The 18435-nt window shown below is 44.8% G+C and overlaps 13 non-coding genes across 13 annotated transcripts; 7 read left to right on the forward strand and 6 right to left on the reverse strand.

Moving 5' to 3' along the window:
• Window positions 1–1712: 1712 nt before the first annotated feature.
• trnai-aau (transfer RNA isoleucine (anticodon AAU)) lies at window positions 1713–1786 on the reverse strand. Its single transcript has one exon. It is a non-coding gene; the product is annotated as a tRNA-Ile (tRNA).
• A 120-nt stretch (window positions 1787–1906) lies between these two features.
• On the forward strand, window positions 1907–1988 carry trnal-aag (transfer RNA leucine (anticodon AAG)). The gene has a single exon. It is a non-coding gene; the product is annotated as a tRNA-Leu (tRNA).
• Window positions 1989–3922: 1934 nt separating this feature from the next.
• trnai-aau (transfer RNA isoleucine (anticodon AAU)) lies at window positions 3923–3996 on the reverse strand. Its single transcript has one exon. It is a non-coding gene; the product is annotated as a tRNA-Ile (tRNA).
• A 120-nt stretch (window positions 3997–4116) lies between these two features.
• On the forward strand, window positions 4117–4198 carry trnal-aag (transfer RNA leucine (anticodon AAG)). Its single transcript has one exon. It is a non-coding gene; the product is annotated as a tRNA-Leu (tRNA).
• Window positions 4199–6132: 1934 nt separating this feature from the next.
• trnai-aau (transfer RNA isoleucine (anticodon AAU)) lies at window positions 6133–6206 on the reverse strand. The gene has a single exon. It is a non-coding gene; the product is annotated as a tRNA-Ile (tRNA).
• A 120-nt stretch (window positions 6207–6326) lies between these two features.
• trnal-aag (transfer RNA leucine (anticodon AAG)) lies at window positions 6327–6408 on the forward strand. The gene has a single exon. It is a non-coding gene; the product is annotated as a tRNA-Leu (tRNA).
• Window positions 6409–11374: 4966 nt separating this feature from the next.
• trnai-aau (transfer RNA isoleucine (anticodon AAU)) lies at window positions 11375–11448 on the reverse strand. The gene has a single exon. It is a non-coding gene; the product is annotated as a tRNA-Ile (tRNA).
• Window positions 11449–11568: 120 nt separating this feature from the next.
• Window positions 11569–11650, forward strand: trnal-aag (transfer RNA leucine (anticodon AAG)). The gene has a single exon. It is a non-coding gene; the product is annotated as a tRNA-Leu (tRNA).
• Window positions 11651–12865: 1215 nt separating this feature from the next.
• Window positions 12866–12939, reverse strand: trnai-aau (transfer RNA isoleucine (anticodon AAU)). The gene has a single exon. It is a non-coding gene; the product is annotated as a tRNA-Ile (tRNA).
• A 120-nt stretch (window positions 12940–13059) lies between these two features.
• On the forward strand, window positions 13060–13141 carry trnal-aag (transfer RNA leucine (anticodon AAG)). The gene has a single exon. It is a non-coding gene; the product is annotated as a tRNA-Leu (tRNA).
• A 2542-nt stretch (window positions 13142–15683) lies between these two features.
• Window positions 15684–15757, reverse strand: trnai-aau (transfer RNA isoleucine (anticodon AAU)). Its single transcript has one exon. It is a non-coding gene; the product is annotated as a tRNA-Ile (tRNA).
• A 136-nt stretch (window positions 15758–15893) lies between these two features.
• On the forward strand, window positions 15894–15975 carry trnal-aag (transfer RNA leucine (anticodon AAG)). The gene has a single exon. It is a non-coding gene; the product is annotated as a tRNA-Leu (tRNA).
• Window positions 15976–17384: 1409 nt separating this feature from the next.
• Window positions 17385–17466, forward strand: trnal-aag (transfer RNA leucine (anticodon AAG)). Its single transcript has one exon. It is a non-coding gene; the product is annotated as a tRNA-Leu (tRNA).
• Window positions 17467–18435: the final 969 nt, after the last annotated feature.

Below are 18435 nucleotides of genomic sequence, written 5' to 3' on the forward strand. Positions count from 1 at the left end.
TGATTCTTGGCACATATGCTAATTGTATTTCAAGACTCTACGTTTGATCATTTTACCAAATAGGTCTGACTCCCTTTCTTGTGTTCTTTGTTGTGGAGCCATCTTTGACAAACAATTCCTGGTCTGAAGGGAGGCGTCAACGACTCCCACCAGATTGTCACCAAGTGTAGTCAAATTCCCAACAAGGTCACTCGACCGTGTTCCTCTGTCCCTTCATAGCCAAGGTGAAACCCTCCTCAAGACAGATCAGCACCCACTCCACCTGGACCACTCGCAGACCAAAAACGCCAGGAGATTAAAGAGAACTTTACAATGCCGTGGAATGAGAGAAAAAGTCATTCCAAGAACCCTAACAAGAAGAGCTGCACTGAGAACATCGTCCCACCTTTTCCCGGCAGGGACGATGACCAAACTCCACAGACATTGCCGTCAAAGGTGGCATGAGTTGGAGTTCATTTTAATGACCCATCAAGAGATTCACAGTTGCTAATAGGGAAGCCCTTGGCCAGGATGGCGATCGGACAAAATGGACAATTTTCTCTGATATTTGGTTTCTTTTTTTGGAAAATCTGTAGAATGTGATTTCTGAGTGACTTGTCCATACTTTGATTCTTTGCACATATGCTAAGTGGACTTCAAGACACTACGTTTGATCGTTTTACCAACAAGGTCCGACTCCCTTACTTGTGTCCTTTGTTGTGGAGCCATCTTTGACAAAAAATTCCTGGTCTGAAGGGAAGCGTCTACGACTCTCACCAGTTTTTCATCTCGTGTAGTCAAATTCCCAACAAGGTCACTCGACCGTGTTCCTCTGTCCCTTCAGAGCCAAGGTGAAACCCTCCTCAAGACAGGTCAGCACCCACTCCATCTGGACCACTCGCAGACCAAAAACGCCAGGAGACCAAAGAGAACTTTAGAATGCCGTGGAATGAGAGAAAAAGTCATTCCAAGAACCCTAACAAGAAGAGCTGCGCTGAAAACATCGTCCCACCTTTTACCGGCAGGGACGATGACCAAACTCCACAGACATTCCCGTCAAAGGTGGCATGAGTTGGAGTTCATTTTAATGACCCATCAAGAGATTCACAGTTGCTAATAGGGAAGCCCTTGGCCAGTATGGCGATCAGACAAAATGGACAATTTTCTCTGGAATTTGGTTTCTTTTTTTTGAGAATCTGTAGAATGTGTTTTCTGGGTGACTTTTCCATTCTTTGATTCTTGGCACATATGCTAAGTGGACTTGAAGACTCTATGTTTGATCGTTTTACCAAACAGGTCTGACTCACTAACTTGTGTTCTTTGGTTTGGAGCCATCTTTGACAAACAATTCCTGGTCTGAAGGGAGGCGTCAACGACTCACCAGATTGTCACCAAATGTAGTCAAATTCCCAACAAGGTCACTCGACCGTGTTCCTCTGTCCCTTCAGAGCCAAGGTGAAACCCTCCTCAAGACAGATCAGCACCCACTCCATCTAGAACACTTGCAGACCAAAAACACCATGAGACAAAAGAGAACTTTAGAATGTCATGGAATGAGAGAAAAAGTCATTCCAAGAACCCTAACAAAAAGAGCTGCGCTGAAAACATCGTCCCACCTTTTACCGGCAGGGACAATGACCAAACTCAACGGACATTGCAGTCAAAGGTGGCATGATTTGGGGTTAATTTTAATGACCCACCAAGTGATTCACAGTTGCTATAAGGGAAGCCCTTGGCCAGTATGGGGATCGAACCCACGACCTTGGCGTTATTAGCACCACGCTCTGACCAGCTGAGCTAACCGGCCCCTGTTCTCGTGCAGATCCGCTCAATTTTTTTTTTGTTTAATTTTGAACTGCTTCACGACTTTGCGACCCAATTGTGTTATGGAAAGACAGGTTTTTTGCTCCCTATTGCTTGTGTTCTTGGTAGTGTGGCCGAGCGGTCCAAGGCGCTGGATTAAGGCTCCAGTCTCTTCGGGGGCGTGGGTTCGAATCCCACAGCTGCCAAAGTGTAATTCCGTATCTATAGTCATAACAACCTCTTTTAATCGCCTACAAAATGTCAAACAAGGACGATTTTCTATCTGCCGGTGGGTTGTCCCATTTCTACAATCCCAACGACCTCCTCCATTTCCTTGAAATACTTCACAATTCTGAAATTTTCTTGGCAATTTGGTTTCTTGTTTTTAAATGTGTAGACTGTGCTTTCTGAATGACTTTGCTATACTTTGATTCTTGGCACATATGCTAATTGTATTTCAAGACTCTACGTTTGATCATTTTACCAAATAGGTCTGACTCCCTTTCTTGTGTTCTTTGTTGTGGAGCCATCTTTGACAAACAATTCCTGGTCTGAAGGGAGGCGTCAACGACTCCCACCAGATTGTCACCAAGTGTAGTCAAATTCCCAACAAGGTCACTCGACCGTGTTCCTCTGTCCCTTCATAGCCAAGGTGAAACCCTCCTCAAGACAGATCAGCACCCACTCCACCTGGACCACTCGCAGACCAAAAACGCCAGGAGATTAAAGAGAACTTTACAATGCCGTGGAATGAGAGAAAAAGTCATTCCAAGAACCCTAACAAGAAGAGCTGCACTGAGAACATCGTCCCACCTTTTCCCGGCAGGGACGATGACCAAACTCCACAGACATTGCCGTCAAAGGTGGCATGAGTTGGAGTTCATTTTAATGACCCATCAAGAGATTCACAGTTGCTAATAGGGAAGCCCTTGGCCAGGATGGCGATCGGACAAAATGGACAATTTTCTCTGATATTTGGTTTCTTTTTTTGGAAAATCTGTAGAATGTGATTTCTGAGTGACTTGTCCATACTTTGATTCTTTGCACATATGCTAAGTGGACTTCAAGACACTACGTTTGATCGTTTTACCAACAAGGTCCGACTCCCTTACTTGTGTCCTTTGTTGTGGAGCCATCTTTGACAAAAAATTCCTGGTCTGAAGGGAAGCGTCTACGACTCTCACCAGTTTTTCATCTCGTGTAGTCAAATTCCCAACAAGGTCACTCGACCGTGTTCCTCTGTCCCTTCAGAGCCAAGGTGAAACCCTCCTCAAGACAGATCAGCACCCACTCCATCTGGACCACTCGCAGACCAAAAACGCCAGGAGACCAAAGAGAACTTTAGAATGCCGTGGAATGAGAGAAAAAGTCATTCCAAGAACCCTAACAAGAAGAGCTGCGCTGAAAACATCGTCCCACCTTTTACCGGCAGGGACGATGACCAAACTCCACAGACATTCCCGTCAAAGGTGGCATGAGTTGGAGTTCATTTTAATGACCCATCAAGAGATTCACAGTTGCTAATAGGGAAGCCCTTGGCCAGTATGGCGATCGGACAAAATGGACAATTTTCTCTGGAATTTGGTTTCTTTTTTTTGAGAATCTGTAGAATGTGTTTTCTGGGTGACTTTTCCATTCTTTGATTCTTGGCACATATGCTAAGTGGACTTGAAGACTCTATGTTTGATCGTTTTACCAAACAGGTCTGACTCACTAACTTGTGTTCTTTGGTTTGGAGCCATCTTTGACAAACAATTCCTGGTCTGAAGGGAGGCGTCAACGACTCACCAGATTGTCACCAAATGTAGTCAAATTCCCAACAAGGTCACTCGACCGTGTTCCTCTGTCCCTTCAGAGCCAAGGTGAAACCCTCCTCAAGACAGATCAGCACCCACTCCATCTAGAACACTTGCAGACCAAAAACACCATGAGACAAAAGAGAACTTTAGAATGTCATGGAATGAGAGAAAAAGTCATTCCAAGAACCCTAACAAAAAGAGCTGCGCTGAAAACATCGTCCCACCTTTTACCGGCAGGGACAATGACCAAACTCAACGGACATTGCAGTCAAAGGTGGCATGATTTGGGGTTAATTTTAATGACCCACCAAGTGATTCACAGTTGCTATAAGGGAAGCCCTTGGCCAGTATGGGGATCGAACCCACGACCTTGGCGTTATTAGCACCACGCTCTGACCAGCTGAGCTAACCGGCCCCTGTTCTCGTGCAGATCCGCTCAATTTTTTTTTTGTTTAATTTTGAACTGCTTCACGACTTTGCGACCCAATTGTGTTATGGAAAGACAGGTTTTTTGCTCCCTATTGCTTGTGTTCTTGGTAGTGTGGCCGAGCGGTCCAAGGCGCTGGATTAAGGCTCCAGTCTCTTCGGGGGCGTGGGTTCGAATCCCACAGCTGCCAAAGTGTAATTCCGTATCTATAGTCATAACAACCTCTTTTAATCGCCTACAAAATGTCAAACAAGGACGATTTTCTATCTGCCGGTGGGTTGTCCCATTTCTACAATCCCAACGACCTCCTCCATTTCCTTGAAATACTTCACAATTCTGAAATTTTCTTGGCAATTTGGTTTCTTGTTTTTAAATGTGTAGACTGTGCTTTCTGAATGACTTTGCTATACTTTGATTCTTGGCACATATGCTAATTGTATTTCAAGACTCTACGTTTGATCATTTTACCAAATAGGTCTGACTCCCTTTCTTGTGTTCTTTGTTGTGGAGCCATCTTTGACAAACAATTCCTGGTCTGAAGGGAGGCGTCAACGACTCCCACCAGATTGTCACCAAGTGTAGTCAAATTCCCAACAAGGTCACTCGACCGTGTTCCTCTGTCCCTTCATAGCCAAGGTGAAACCCTCCTCAAGACAGATCAGCACCCACTCCACCTGGACCACTCGCAGACCAAAAACGCCAGGAGATTAAAGAGAACTTTACAATGCCGTGGAATGAGAGAAAAAGTCATTCCAAGAACCCTAACAAGAAGAGCTGCACTGAGAACATCGTCCCACCTTTTCCCGGCAGGGACGATGACCAAACTCCACAGACATTGCCGTCAAAGGTGGCATGAGTTGGAGTTCATTTTAATGACCCATCAAGAGATTCACAGTTGCTAATAGGGAAGCCCTTGGCCAGGATGGCGATCGGACAAAATGGACAATTTTCTCTGATATTTGGTTTCTTTTTTTGGAAAATCTGTAGAATGTGATTTCTGAGTGACTTGTCCATACTTTGATTCTTTGCACATATGCTAAGTGGACTTCAAGACACTACGTTTGATCGTTTTACCAACAAGGTCCGACTCCCTTACTTGTGTCCTTTGTTGTGGAGCCATCTTTGACAAAAAATTCCTGGTCTGAAGGGAAGCGTCTACGACTCTCACCAGTTTTTCATCTCGTGTAGTCAAATTCCCAACAAGGTCACTCGACCGTGTTCCTCTGTCCCTTCAGAGCCAAGGTGAAACCCTCCTCAAGACAGATCAGCACCCACTCCATCTGGACCACTCGCAGACCAAAAACGCCAGGAGACCAAAGAGAACTTTAGAATGCCGTGGAATGAGAGAAAAAGTCATTCCAAGAACCCTAACAAGAAGAGCTGCGCTGAAAACATCGTCCCACCTTTTACCGGCAGGGACGATGACCAAACTCCACAGACATTCCCGTCAAAGGTGGCATGAGTTGGAGTTCATTTTAATGACCCATCAAGAGATTCACAGTTGCTAATAGGGAAGCCCTTGGCCAGTATGGCGATCGGACAAAATGGACAATTTTCTCTGGAATTTGGTTTCTTTTTTTTGAGAATCTGTAGAATGTGTTTTCTGGGTGACTTTTCCATTCTTTGATTCTTGGCACATATGCTAAGTGGACTTGAAGACTCTATGTTTGATCGTTTTACCAAACAGGTCTGACTCACTAACTTGTGTTCTTTGGTTTGGAGCCATCTTTGACAAACAATTCCTGGTCTGAAGGGAGGCGTCAACGACTCACCAGATTGTCACCAAATGTAGTCAAATTCCCAACAAGGTCACTCGACCGTGTTCCTCTGTCCCTTCAGAGCCAAGGTGAAACCCTCCTCAAGACAGATCAGCACCCACTCCATCTAGAACACTTGCAGACCAAAAACACCATGAGACAAAAGAGAACTTTAGAATGTCATGGAATGAGAGAAAAAGTCATTCCAAGAACCCTAACAAAAAGAGCTGCGCTGAAAACATCGTCCCACCTTTTACCGGCAGGGACAATGACCAAACTCAACGGACATTGCAGTCAAAGGTGGCATGATTTGGGGTTAATTTTAATGACCCACCAAGTGATTCACAGTTGCTATAAGGGAAGCCCTTGGCCAGTATGGGGATCGAACCCACGACCTTGGCGTTATTAGCACCACGCTCTGACCAGCTGAGCTAACCGGCCCCTGTTCTCGTGCAGATCCGCTCAATTTTTTTTTTGTTTAATTTTGAACTGCTTCACGACTTTGCGACCCAATTGTGTTATGGAAATACAGGTTTTTTGCTCCCTATTGCTTGTGTTCTTGGTAGTGTGGCCGAGCGGTCCAAGGCGCTGGATTAAGGCTCCAGTCTCTTCGGGGGCGTGGGTTCGAATCCCACCGCTGCCAAAGTGTAATTCCGTATCTATAGTCATAACAACCTCTTTTAATCGCCTACAAAATGTCAAACAAGGACGATTTTCTATCTGCCGGTGGGTTGTCCCATTTCTACAATCCCAACGACCTCCTCCATTTCCTTGAAATACTTCACAATTCTGAAATTTTCTTGGCAATTTGGTTTCTTGTTTTTAAATGTGTAGACTGTGCTTTCTGAATGACTTTGCTATACTTTGATTCTTGGCACATATGCTAATTGTATTTCAAGACTCTACGTTTGATCATTTTACCAAATAGGTCTGACTCCCTTTCTTGTGTTCTTTGTTGTGGAGCCATCTTTGACAAACAATTCCTGGTCTGAAGGGAGGCGTCAACGACTCCCACCAGATTGTCACCAAGTGTAGTCAAATTCCCAACAAGGTCACTCGACCGTGTTCCTCTGTCCCTTCATAGCCAAGGTGAAACCCTCCTCAAGACAGATCAGCACCCACTCCACCTGGACCACTCGCAGACCAAAAACGCCAGGAGATTAAAGAGAACTTTACAATGCCGTGGAATGAGAGAAAAAGTCATTCCAAGAACCCTAACAAGAAGAGCTGCACTGAGAACATCGTCCCACCTTTTCCCGGCAGGGACGATGACCAAACTCCACAGACATTGCCGTCAAAGGTGGCATGAGTTGGAGTTCATTTTAATGACCCATCAAGAGATTCACAGTTGCTAATAGGGAAGCCCTTGGCCAGGATGGCGATCGGACAAAATGGACAATTTTCTCTGATATTTGGTTTCTTTTTTTGGAAAATCTGTAGAATGTGATTTCTGAGTGACTTGTCCATACTTTGATTCTTTGCACATATGCTAAGTGGACTTCAAGACACTACGTTTGATCGTTTTACCAACAAGGTCCGACTCCCTTACTTGTGTCCTTTGTTGTGGAGCCATCTTTGACAAAAAATTCCTGGTCTGAAGGGAAGCGTCTACGACTCTCACCAGTTTTTCATCTCGTGTAGTCAAATTCCCAACAAGGTCACTCGACCGTGTTCCTCTGTCCCTTCAGAGCCAAGGTGAAACCCTCCTCAAGACAGATCAGCACCCACTCCATCTGGACCACTCGCAGACCAAAAACGCCAGGAGACCAAAGAGAACTTTAGAATGCCGTGGAATGAGAGAAAAAGTCATTCCAAGAACCCTAACAAGAAGAGCTGCGCTGAAAACATCGTCCCACCTTTTACCGGCAGGGACGATGACCAAACTCCACAGACATTCCCGTCAAAGGTGGCATGAGTTGGAGTTCATTTTAATGACCCATCAAGAGATTCACAGTTGCTAATAGGGAAGCCCTTGGCCAGTATGGCGATCGGACAAAATGGACAATTTTCTCTGGAATTTGGTTTCTTTTTTTTGAGAATCTGTAGAATGTGTTTTCTGGGTGACTTTTCCATTCTTTGATTCTTGGCACATATGCTAAGTGGACTTGAAGACTCTATGTTTGATCGTTTTACCAAACAGGTCTGACTCACTAACTTGTGTTCTTTGGTTTGGAGCCATCTTTGACAAACAATTCCTGGTCTGAAGGGAGGCGTCAACGACTCTCACCAGATTGTCACCAAATGTAGTCAAATTCCCAACAAGGTCACTCGACCGTGTTCCTCTGTCCCTTCAGGGCCAAGTTGAAACCCTCTTCAAGACAGATCAGCACCCACTCCATCTGGAGCACTCGCAGACCAAAAAGGCCAGGAGACGAAAGAGAACTTTAGAATGTCATGGAATGAGAGAAAAAGTCATTCCAAGAACCCTAACAAGAAGAGCTGCACTGAGAACATCGTCCCACCTTTTCCCATCAGGGACAATGACCAAACTCCACAAACATTGTCGTCAAAGGTGGCATGAGAAGGAGTTCATTTTAATGCCCCATCAAGAGATTCACAGTTGCTAAAAGGGAAGCCCTTGGCCAGTATGGCGATAGAACAAAATGGACAATTTTCTCTGATATTTGGTTTCTTTTTTTGGAAAATCTGTAGAATGTGATTTCTGAGTGACTTTTCCATACTTTGATTCTTGGCACATATGCTAATTGTATTTCAAGACTCTACGTTTGATCATTTTACCAAATAGGTCTGACTCCCTTTCTTGTGTTCTTTGTTGTGGAGCCATCTTTGACAAACAATTCCTGGTCTGAAGGGAGGCGTCAACGACTCCCACCAGATTGTCACCAAGTGTAGTCAAATTGCCAACAAGGTCACTCGACCGTGTTCCTCTGTCCCTTCATAGCCAAGGTGAAACCCTCCTCAAGACAGATCAGCACCCACTCCAATTGGACCACTCGCAGACCAAAAACGCCAGGAGATTAAAGAGAACTTTACAATGCCGTGGAATGAGAGAAAAAGTCATTCCAAGAACCCTAACAAGAAGAGCTGCACTGAGAACATCGTCCCACCTTTTCCCGGCAGGGACGATGACCAAACTCCACAGACATTGCCGTCAAAGGTGGCATGAGTTGGAGTTCATTTTAATGACCCATCAAGAGATTCACAGTTGCTAATAGGGAAGCCCTTGGCCAGGATGGCGATCGGACAAAATGGACAATTTTCTCTGATATTTGGTTTCTTTTTTTTGAAAATCTGGAGAATGTGATTTCTGAGTGACTTTTCCATACTTTGATTCTTTGCACATATGCTAAGTGGACTTCAAGACACTATGTTTGATCGTTTTACCAACAAGGTCCGACTCCCTTACTTGTGTCCTTTGTTGTGGAGCCATCTTTGACAAAAAATTCCTGGTCTGAAGGGAAGCGTCTACGACTCTCACCAGTTTTTCATCTCGTGTAGTCAAATTCCCAACAAGGTCACTCGACCGTATTCCTCTGTCCCTTCAGAGCCAAGGTGAAACCCTCCTCAAGACAGATCAACACCCACTCCATCTGGACCACTCGCAGACCAACAACGCCAGGAGACTAAAGAGAACTTTAGAATGCCGTGGAATGAGAGAAAAAGTCATTCCAAGAACCCTAACAAGAAGAGCTGCACTGAGAACATCGTCCCACCTATTCCCGGCAGGGACGATGACCAAACTCCACAGACATTGCCGTCAAAGGTGGCATGAGTTGGAGTTCATTTTAATGACCCATCAAGAGATTCACAGTTGCTAATAGGGAAGCCCTTGGCCAGGATGGCGATCGGACAAAATGGACAATTTTCTCTGATATTTGGTTTCTTTTTTTTGAAAATCTGGAGAATGTGATTTCTGAGTGACTTTTCCATACTTTGATTCTTTGCACATATGCTAAGTGGACTTCAAGACACTATGTTTGATCGTTTTACCAACAAGGTCCGACTCCCTTACTTGTGTCCTTTGTTGTGGAGCCATCTTTGACAAAAAATTCCTGGTCTGAAGGGAAGCGTCTACGACTCTCACCAGTTTTTCATCTCGTGTAGTCAAATTCCCAACAAGGTCACTCGACCGTATTCCTCTGTCCCTTCAGAGCCAAGGTGAAACCCTCCTCAAGACAGATCAGCACCCACTCCACCTGGACCACTCGCAGACCAACAACGCCAGGAGACTAAAGAGAACTTTAGAATGCCGTGGAATGAGAGAAAAAGTCATTCCAAGAACCCTAACAAGAAGAGCTGCACTGAGAACATCGTCCCACCTATTCCCGGCAGGGACGATGACCAAACTCCACAGACATTGCCGTCAAAGGTGGCATGAGTTGGAGTTCATTTTAATGACCCATCAAGAGATTCACAGTTGCTAATATGGAAGCCCTTGGCCAGGATGGCGATCGGACAAAATGGACAATTTTCTCTGATATTTGGTTTCTTTTTTTTGAAAATCTGTAGAATGTGATTTCTGAGTGACTTTTCCATACTTTGATTCTTTGCACATATGCTAAGTGGACTTCAAGACACTATGTTTGATCGTTTTACCAACAAGGTCCGACTCCCTTACTTGTGTCCTTTGTTGTGGAGCCATCTTTGACAAAAAATTCCTGGTCTGAAGGGAAGCGTCTACGACTCTCACCAGTTTTTCATCTCGTGTAGTCAAATTCCCAACAAGGTCACTCGACCGTATTCCTCTGTCCCTTCAGAGCCAAGGTGAAACCCTCCTCAAGTAAGATCAACACCCACTCCATCTGGACCACTCGCAGACCAAAAACGCCAGGAGACTAAAGAGAACTTTAGAATGCCGTGGAATGAGAGAAAAAGTCATTCCAAGAACCCTAACAAGAAGAGCTGCACTGAGAACATCGTCCCACCTTTTACCGGCAGGGACGATGACCAAACTCCACAGACATTCCCGTCAAAGGTGGCATGAGTTGGAGTTCATTTTAATGCCCCATCAAGAGATTCACAGTTGCTAAAAGGGAAGCCCTTGGCCAGTATGGCGATCGGACAAAATGGACAATTTTCTCTGATATTTGGTTTCTTTTTTTTGAAAATCTGTAGAATGTGCTTTCTGAGTGACTTTTCCATACTTTGATTCTTGGCACATATGCTAAGTGGACTTCGAGACACTACGTTTGATCATTTTACCAAACAGGTCTGACTCACTAACTTGTGTTCTTTGGTTTGGAGCCATCTTTGACAAACAATTCCTGGTCTGAAGGGAGGCGTCAACGACTCTCACCAGATTGTCACCAAATGTAGTCAAATTCCCAACAAGGTCACTCGACCGTGTTCCTCTGTCCCTTCAGAGCCAAGGTGAAACCCTCCTCAAGACAGATCAGCACCCACTCCATCTAGAGCACTTGCAGACCAAAAACACCATGAGACAAAAGAGAACTTTAGAATGTCATGGAATGAGAGAAAAAGTCATTCCAAGAACCCTAACAAAAAGAGCTGCGCTGAAAACATCGTCCCACCTTTTACCGGCAGGGACAATGACCAAACTCAACGGACATTGCAGTCAAAGGTGGCATGATTTGGGGTTAATTTTAATGACCCACGCAGTGATTCACAGTTGCTATAAGGGAAACCCTTGGCCAGTATGGGGATCGAACCCACGACCTTGGCGTTATTAGCACCACGCTCTGACCAGCTGAGCTAACCGACCCCTGTTCACGTGCAGATCCGCTCAATTTTTTTTTCGTTTAATTTTGAACTGCTTCACGACTTTGCGACCCAATTGTGTTATGGAAAGACATGTTTTTTGCTCCCTATTGCTTGTGTTCTTGGTAGTGTGGCCGAGCGGTCCAAGGCGCTGGATTAAGGCTCCAGTCTCTTCGGGGGCGTGGATTCGAATCCCACCGCTGCCAGAGTGTAATCCCGTATCTATAGTCATAACAACCTCTTTTAATCGTCTACAAAATGTCAAACAAGGACAATTTTCTTTCTGCCCGTGGGTTGTCCCATATCTACGATCCCAACGACCTCCTCCATTTCCTTGAAATACTTCAAAATTCTGAAATTTTCTTGGCAATTTGGTTTCTTGTTTTTAAATGTGTAGACTGTGCTTTCTGAATGACTTTGCTATACTTTGATTCTTGGCACATATGCTAATTGGACTTCAAGACTCTACGTTTGATCGTTTTACCAAACAGGTCTGACTCCCTTTCTTGTGTTCTTTGTTGTAGAGCCATCTTTGACAAAGAATTCCTGGTCTGAAGGGAGGCGCCAACGACTCCCACCAGATTGTCACCAAATGTAGTCAAATTCCCAACAAGGTCACTCGACCGTGTTCCTCTGTCCCTTCATAGCCAAGGTGAAACCCTCCTCTAGACAGATAAGCACCCACTCCATCTGGACCACTCGCAGACCAAAAACGCCAGGAGACTAAAGAGAACTTTACAATGCCGTGGAATGAGAGAAAAAGTCATTCCAAGAACCCTAACAAGAAGAGCTGCACTGAGAACATCGTCCCACCTTTTCCCATCAGGGACAATGACCAAACTCCACAAACATTGTCGTCAAAGGTGGCATGAGAAGGAGTTCATTTTAATGCCCCATCAAGAGATTCACAGTTGCTAATAGGGAAGCCCTTGGCCAGGATGGCGATCGGACAAAATGGACAATTTTCTCTGATATTTGGTTTCTTTTTTTTGAAAATCTGTAGAATATGATTTCTGAGTGACTTTTCCATACTTTGATTCTTTGCACATATGCTAAGTGGACTTCAAGACACTACGTTTGATCGTTTTACCAACAAGGTCCGACTCCCTTACTTGTGTCCTTTGTTGTGGAGCCATCTTTGACAAAAAATTCCTGGTCTGAAGGGAAGCGTCAACGACTCTCACCAGTTTTTCATCTCGTGTAGTCAAATTCCCAACAAGGTCACTCGACCGTGTTCCTCTGTCCCTTCAGAGCCAAGGTGAAACCCTCCTCAAGACAGATCAGCACCCACTCCATCTGGACCACTCGCAGACCAAAAACGCCAGGAGACTAAAGAGAACTTTACAATGCCGTGGAATGAGAGAAAAAGTCATTCCAAGAACCCTAACAAGAATAGCTGCACTGAGAAAATCGTCCCACCTTTTCCAGTATGGGGATCGAACCCACGACCTTGGCGTTATTAGCACCACGCTCTGACCAGCTGAGCTAAACGGCCCCTGTTCTCGTGCAGATCCGCTCAATTTTTTTTTCGTTTAATTTTGAACTGCTTCACGACTTTGCGACCCAATTGTGTTATGGAAAGACAGGTATTTTGCTCCCTAGTGCTTGTGTTCTTGGTAGTGTGGCCGAGCGGTCCAAGGCGCTGGATTAAGGCTCCAGTCTCTTCGGGGGCGTGGGTTCGAATCCCACCGCTGCCAGAGTGTAATCCCGTATCTATAGTCATAACAACCTCTTTTAATCGTCTACAAAATGTCAAACAAGGACGATTTTCTATCTGCCGGTGGGTTGTCCCATATCTACGATCCCAACGACCTCCTCCATTTCCTTGAAATACTTCAAAATTCTGAAATTTTCTTGGCAATTCGGTTTCTTGTTTTTAAATGTGTAGACTGTGCTTTCTGAATGGCTTTGCTATACTTTGATTCTTGGCACATATGCTAATTGTATTTCAAGACTCTACGTTTGATCATTTTACCAAATAGGTCTGACTCCCTTTCTTGTGTTCTTTGTTGTGGAGCCATCTTTGACAAACAATTCCTGGTCTGAAGGGAGGCGTCAACGACTCCCACCAGATTGTCACCAAGTGTAGTCAAATTGCCAACAAGGTCACTCGACCGTGTTCCTCTGTCCCTTCATAGCCAAGGTGAAACCCTCCTCAAGACAGATCAGCACCCACTCCATCTGGACCACTCGCAGACCAAAAACGCCAGGAGATTAAAGAGAACTTTACAATGCCGTGGAATGAGAGAAAAAGTCATTCCAAGAACCCTAACAAGAAGAGCTGCACTGAGAACATCGTCCCACCTTTTCCCATCAGGGACGATGACCAAACTCCACAGACATTGCCGTCAAAGGTGGCATGAGTTGGAGTTCATTTTAATGACCCATCAAGAGATTCACAGTTGCTAATAGGGAAGCCCTTGGCCAGGATGGCGATCGGACAAAATGGACAATTTTCTCTGATATTTGGTTTCTTTTTTTTGAAAATCTGTAGAATGTGATTTCTGAGTGACTTTTCCATACTTTGATTCTTTGCACATATGCTAAGTGGACTTCAAGACACTATGTTTGATCGTTTTACCAACAAGGTCCGACTCCCTTACTTGTGTCCTTTGTTGTGGAGCCATCTTTGACAAAAAATTCCTGGTCTGAAGGGAAGCGTCTACGACTCTCACCAGTTTTTCATCTCGTGTAGTCAAATTCCCAACAAGGTCACTCGACCGTATTCCTCTGTCCCTTCAGAGCCAAGGTGAAACCCTCCTCAAGACAGATCAACACCCACTCCATCTGGACCACTCGCAGACCAAAAACGCCAGGAGACTAAAGAGAACTTTAGAATGCCGTGGAATGAGAGAAAAAGTCATTCCAAGAACCCTAACAAGAAGAGCTGCACTGAGAACATCTTCCCACCTTTCCCCGGCAGGGACGATGACCAAACTCCACAGACATTTCCGTCAAAGGTGGCATGAGTTGGAGTTCATTTTAATGACCCATCAAGAGATTCACAGTTGCTAATAGGGAAGCCCTTGGCCAGTATGGCGATCGGACAAAATGGACAATTTTCTCTGGAATTTGGTTTCTTTTGTTTGAAAATCTGTAGAATGTGTTTTCTGGGTGACTTTTCCATTCTTTGATTCTTGGCACATATGCTAAGTGGACTTGAAGACTCTATGTTTGATCGTTTTACCAAACAGGTCTGACTCACTAACTTGTGTTCTTTGGTTTGGAGCCATCTTTGACAAACAATTCCTGGTCTGAAGGGAGGCGTCAACGACTCTCACCAGATTGTCACCAAATGTAGTCAAACTCCCAACAAGGTCACTCGACCGTGTTCCTCTGTCCCTTCAGGGCCAAGTTGAAACCCTCTTCAAGACAGATCAGCACCCACTCCATCTGGAGCACTCGCAGACCAAAAAGGCCAGGAGACGAAAGAGAACTTTAGAATGTCATGGAATGAGAGAAAAAGTCATTCCAAGAACCCTAACAAGAAGAGCTGCACTGAGAACATCGTCCCACCTTTTCCCATCAGGGACAATGACCAAACTCCACAAACATTGTCGTCAAAGGTGGCATGAGAAGGAGTTCATTTTAATGCCCCATCAAGAGATTCACAGTTGCTAAAAGGGAAGCCCTTGGCCAGTATGGCGATCGGACAAAATGGACAATTTTCTCTGATATTTGGTTTCTTTTTTTGGAAAATCTGTAGAATGTGCTTTCTGAGTGACTTTTCCATACTTTGATTCTTGGCACATATGCTAAGTGGACTTCGAGACACTACGTTTGATCATTTTACCAAACAGGTCTGACTCACTAACTTGTGTTCTTTGGTTTGGAGCCATCTTTGACAAACAATTCCTGGTCTGAAGGGAGGCGTCAACGACTCTCACCAGATTGTCACCAAATGTAGTCAAATTCCCAACAAGGTCACTCGACCGTGTTCCTCTGTCCCTTCAGAGCCAAGGTGAAACCCTCCTCAAGACAGATCAGCACCCACTCCATCTAGAGCACTTGCAGACCAAAAACACCATGAGACAAAAGAGAACTTTAGAATGTCATGGAATGAGAGAAAAAGTCATTCCAAGAACCCTAACAAAAAGAGCTGCGCTGAAAACATCGTCCCACCTTTTACCGGCAGGGACAATGACCAAACTCAACGGACATTGCAGTCAAAGGTGGCATGATTTGGGGTTAATTTTAATGACCCACCAAGTGATTCACAGTTGCTATAAGGGAAGCCCTTGGCCAGTATGGGGATTGAACCCACGACCTTGGCGTTATTAGCACCACGCTCTGACCAGCTGAGCTAACCGGCCCCTGTTCTCGTGCAGATCCGCTCAATTTTTTTTTTGTTTAATTTTGAACTGCTTCACGACTTTGCGACCCAATTGTGTTATGGAAATACAGGTATTTTGCTCCGTATTGCTCCCTATTGCTGCCTATTGTGTTCTTGGTAGTGTGGCCGAGCGGTCCAAGGCGCTGGATTAAGGCTCCAGTCTCTTCGGGGGCGTGGGTTCGAATCCCACCGCTGCCAGAGTGTAATTCCGTATCTATAGTCATAACAACCTCTTTTAATCGCCTACAAAATGTCAAACAAGGACGATTTTCTATCTGCCGGTGGGTTGTCCCATTTCTACAATCCCAACGACCTCCTCCATTTCCTTGAAATACTTCACAATTCTGAAATTTTATTGGCAATTTGGTTTCTTGTTTTTAAATGTGTAGACTGTTCTTTCTGAATGACTTTGCTATACTTTGATTCTTGGCACATATGCTAATTGTATTTCAAGACTCTACGTTTGATCATTTTACCAAATAGGTCTGACTCCCTTTCTTGTGTTCTTTGTTGTGGAGCCATCTTTGACAAACAATTCCTGGTCTGAAGGGAGGCGTCAACGACTCCCACCAGATTGTCACCAAGTGTAGTCAAATTCCCAACAAGGTCACTCGACCGTGTTCCTCTGTCCCTTCATAGCCAAGGTGAAACCCTCCTCAAGACAGATCAGCACCCACTCCACCTGGACCACTCGCAGACCAAAAACGCCAGGAGATTAAAGAGAACTTTACAATGCCGTGGAATGAGAGAAAAAGTCATTCCAAGAACCCTAACAAGAAGAGCTGCACTGAGAACATCGTCCCACCTTTTCCCGGCAGGGACGATGACCAAACTCCACAGACATTGCCGTCAAAGGTGGCATGAGTTGGAGTTCATTTTAATGACCCATCAAGAGATTCACAGTTGCTAATAGGGAAGCCCTTGGCCAGGATGGCGATCGGACAAAATGGACAATTTTCTCTGATATTTGGTTTCTTTTTTTGGAAAATCTGTAGAATGTGATTTCTGAGTGACTTGTCCATACTTTGATTTTTTGCACATATGCTTAGTGGACTTCAAGACACTACGTTTGATCGTTTTACCAACAAGGTCTGACTCCCTTACTTGTGTCCTTTGTTGTGGAGCCATCTTTGACAAAAAATTCCTGGTCTGAAGGGAAGCGTCAACGACTCTCACCAGTTTTTCATCTCGTGTAGTCAAATTCCCAACAAGGTCACTCGACCGTGTTCCTCTGTCCCTTCAGAGCCAAGGTGAAACCCTCCTCAAGACAGATCAGCACCCACTCCATCTGGACCACTCGCAGACCAAAAACGCCAGGAGACTAAAGAGAACTTTACAATGCCGTGGAATGAGAGAAAAAGTCATTCCAAGAACCCTAACAAGAATAGCTGCACTGAGAAAATCGTCCCACCTTTTCCAGTATGGGGATCGAACCCACGACCTTGGCGTTATTAGCACCACGCTCTGACCAGCTGAGCTAACCTGCCCCTGTTCTCGTGCAGATCCGCTCAATTTTTTTTTCGTTTAATTTTGAACTGCTTCACGACTTTGCGACCCAATTGTGTTATGGAAAGACAGGTTTTTTGCTCCCTGGTGCTTGTGTTCTTGGTAGTGTGGCCGAGCGGTCCAAGGCGCTGGATTAAGGCTCCAGTCTCTTCGGGGGCGTGGGTTCGAATCCCACCGCTGCCAGAGTGTAATCCCGTATATATAGTCATAACAACCTCTTTTAATCGTCTACAAAATGTCAAACAAGGACGATTTTCTATCTGCCGGTGGGTTGTCCCATATCTACGATCCCAACGACCTCCTCCATTTCCTTGAAATACTTCAAAATTCTGAAATTTTCTTGGCAATTCGGTTTCTTGTTTTTAAATGTGTAGACTGTGCTTTCTGAATGACTTTGCTATACTTTGATTCTTGGCACATATGCTAATTGTATTTCAAGACTCTACGTTTGATCATTTTACCAAATAGGTCTGACTCCCTTTCTTGTGTTCTTTGTTGTGGAGCCATCTTTGACAAACAATTCCTGGTCTGAAGGGAGGCGTCAACGACTCCCACCAGATTGTCACCAAGTGTAGTCAAATTGCCAACAAGGTCACTCGACCGTGTTCCTCTGTCCCTTCATAGCCAAGGTGAAACCCTCCTCAAGACAGATCAGCACCCACTCCATCTGGACCACTCGCAGACCAAAAACGCCAGGAGATTAAAGAGAACTTTAGAATGCCGTGGAATGAGAGAAAAAGTCATTCCAAGAACCCTAACAAGAAGAGCTGCACTGAGAACATCGTCCCACCTTTTCCCGGCAGGGACGATGACCAAACTCCACAGACATTGCCGTCAAAGGTGGCATGAGTTGGAGTTCATTTTAATGACCCATCAAGAGATTCACAGTTGCTAATAGGGAAGCCCTTGGCCAGGATGGCGATCGGACAAAATGGACAATTTTCTCTGATATTTGGTTTCTTTTTTTTGAAAATCTGTAGAATGTGATTTCTGAGTGACTTTTCCATACTTTGATTCTTTGCACATATGCTAAGTGGACTTCAAGACACTACGTTTGATCGTTTTACCAACAAGGTCCGACTCCCTTACTTGTGTCCTTTGTTGTGGAGCCATCTTTGACAAAAAATTCCTGGTCTGAAGGGAAGCGTCTAC

The sequence above is a fragment of the Fistularia commersonii genome, chromosome 11, assembly GCF_037954325.1.
Source record: "Fistularia commersonii isolate RoL2024-O1a breed Wild chromosome 11, RoL_Fcom_v1.0, whole genome shotgun sequence".
NCBI lineage: Eukaryota > Metazoa > Chordata > Actinopteri > Syngnathiformes > Fistulariidae > Fistularia > Fistularia commersonii.